This window comes from Triticum dicoccoides, chromosome 5A (assembly GCF_002162155.2).
Source record: "Triticum dicoccoides isolate Atlit2015 ecotype Zavitan chromosome 5A, WEW_v2.0, whole genome shotgun sequence".
Lineage (NCBI taxonomy): Eukaryota > Viridiplantae > Streptophyta > Magnoliopsida > Poales > Poaceae > Triticum > Triticum dicoccoides.
In genome coordinates, this window is record NC_041388.1 from 625,633,028 (window position 1) to 625,636,350 (window position 3,323).

Genomic DNA, 3,323 nt, shown 5'->3' on the forward strand with positions numbered 1-3,323 from the left:
CTCCACGGCCCGACCGATCAAGCACCGAAACTACGGCACCTCCGAGTTCTAGCACACGTTCAGCTCGATGACGATCCCCGGACTCCGATCCAGCAAAGTGTCGGGGAAGAGTTCCGTCAGCACGACGGCGTGGTGACGATCTTGATGTACTACCGTCGCAGGGCTTCGCCTAAGCACCGCTACAATATTATCAAGGACTATGGTGGAAGGGGGCACCGCACACGGCTAAGAATATGATCACGTGGATCAACTTGTGTGTCTAGGGGTGCCCCTTGCCTCCGTATATAAAGGATCCAAGGGGGGGTGCGGCCGGCCCTAGTAGGAGGCGCGCAGGAGGAGTCCTACTCCTACCGGGAGTAGGACTCCCCTCCCTTTCCTTGTCCAAGTAGGAGAGGGGGAAGGAGAGAAGGAAAAGGGGGGGCGCCGCCCCTCCCTCCTTGTCCAATTCGGACTAGGGGGAGAGGGTGGGCGCGGCCTGCCCTGGCAGCCCCTCCTCTTCTCCACTTTAGGCCCATGAGGCCCATTAACCCCCCGGGGGGTTCCGGTAACCCCCGGTGCTCCGGTTTTATCCGAAACTTCCCCGGAACACTTCCGGTGTCCAAATATAGCTGTCCAATATATCAATCTTTATGTCTCGACCATTTTGAGACTCCTCGTCATGTCCGTGATCACATCCGGGACTCCGAACTATCTTCGGTACATCAAAACTCATAAACTCATAATATAACTGTCATCGAAACCTTAAGCGTGCGGACCCTACGGGTTCGAGAACAATGTAGACATGACCGAGACACGTCTTCGGTCAATAACCAATAGCGGAACCTGGATGCTCATATTGGCTCCTACATATTCTACGAAGATCTTTATCGGTCAGACCGCATAACAACATACATTGTTCCCTTTGTCATTGGTATGTTACTTGCCCGAGATTCGATCGTCGGTATCTCAATACCTAGTTCAATCTCGTTACCGGCAAGTCTCTTTACTCGTTCCGTAATACATCATCTCACAACTAACTCATTAGTTGCAATGCTTGCAAGGCTTATGTGATGTGTATTACGGAGGGGGCCCAGAGATACCTCTCCGACAATCGGAGTGACAAATCCTAATCTCGAAATACGCCAACCCAACATGTACCTTTGGAGACACCTGTAGAGCACCTTTATAATCACCCATTTATGTTGTGACGTTTGGTAGCACACAAAGTGTTCCTCCGGCAAACGGGAGTTGCATAATCTCATAGTCATAGGAACATGTATAAGTCATGAAGAAAGCAATAGCAACATACTAAACGATCGGGTGCTAAGCTAATGGAATGGGTCATGTCAATCAGATCATTCACCTAATGATGTGATCTCGTTAATCAAATAACAACTCCTTGTTCATGGTTAGGAAACATAACCATCTTTGATTAACGAGCTAGTCAAGTAGAGGCATACTAGTGACACTCTGTTTATCTATGTATTCACACATGTATTATGTTTCCGGTTAATACAATTCTAGCATGAATAATAAACATTTATCATGATATAAGGAAATAAATAATAACTTTATTATTGCCTCTAGGGCATATTTCCTTCACGTCAGGATGCCTTACCAGAGCGATGAGGAGACTGGGAAGTAAAAAGAATTCCTAACTCTCCGATATATAATTCCTAAATGACTCAAAACATTTTTCTAGACACAACTCGGCTGCTAAAAACGATCAAGCAATGGGGCTCCTAAGGTCGGGGAAAACTCTGATTACCAACTTGTAACACCCTCAATGCGACTATATCTCCCACGTGTCGAGGCACGACTTAGAGGCATAATCGCATTGAAGGCATATGTCGCAAGTCAGGCAATCATCACAAACATCCCATGTAATATAGATAATAAAAGGGATAACATAGTTGGCTTACACTCGCCACGTCAATCAAGTACATAAATAACATTACATCATCCAAACACTCATAAACATGCCTACTTGAGTTATGTTTCAGCATGTGCCAGTTTTCACTAAGTCTGAAAACTGATTATGTTTTTGCTATGTTCACATGCTTGCAAATGTGTTTTCTGATCCCTTTTGGCTGAAGGTCACTAAGGGACTTTTGTTAAGCTTTTTGAGTAGCTCCATGCCATGTTTTACTTTGCCATGTTCAGGTTTCGTAGCATGTAGTTTTGTTGCTCCGAAGTGAGCTACCTGATCTGAAATTCCAGACAAGTGTTAATTTCTCTAAGTCTGAGATCTGTTTACCATATGCATTTTTGCCATGCTTGTTTGAACCTGTTAATGGATGAATTGGCCGTAGCTCAGTGCTAGACTTTTGTTAAGCATCTTGAATGCATCCCTGCCATGTATTTTGTTGTCATGTTTGGGTGTTGTAGCATGTTCATCTCATTGCATTTAGATGGCTACTTGCTGTAAATCGCAGACCGGTGTCATATTTGAATCGCTTGCCATTTCCAAACCGTAACTCTGATTCCGGCGTTCTTTATATCGTTTTCAAGCGATTTCATATCATCTTTCCAGTGGCACACTTGGTTTTCCAAGTTGAGGCCAGGTTCATGCATTACTTGTCACATCTTGCATATGCATCCCGCATCGCATCCCGCATAGCATATCATCATTGCACCATTTTGTTTGATCCTTGCACGTGGTTGATTGTGTCCTTGTTGCTTGTTTGTCTTGTTTGGGTAGAGCTGAGAGACGAGTTCACTAACGAGGAGCCCGTTGAGTTTGCTTTCGAGGATCCAGTCAACTCTGACAGTTTTGCAGGCAAGATGATCATACCCTCGAAATCACTACTATCTTTGTTGTGCTAGTTTGCTCGCTCTTTTGCTATGCCAATGCTTCGATGCCTACCATTTGCTTTCAAGCCTCCCAAATTGCCATGTCAAACCTCTAACCCACCATGTCCTAGCAAACCGTTGATTGGCTATGTTACCGCTTTGCTCAGCCCCTCTTATAGTGTTGCTAGTTGCAGGTGAAGATTGGAGGCCGTTCCTTGTTGGAACATTTATTTACTTGTTGGGATATCATTATATTGCCATGTTATCTTTATGCATCTATATACTTGGTAAAGGGTGGAAGGCTCGGCCTCTCGCCTAGTGTTTTGTTCCACTCTTGCCGCCCTAGTTTTCCGTCATATCGGTGTTATGTTCCCGGATTTTGCGTTCCTTACGCGGTGGGTTATAATGGGAACCCCTTGATAGTTCGCCTTGATTAAAGCTTTTTCAGCAATGCCCAACCTTGGTTTTACCATTTGCCACCTAGCCTCTTTTCCCTTGGGTTTCCGGAGCCCGAGGGTCATCTTATTTAAACCCCCCCCCCCTGGGCCAGT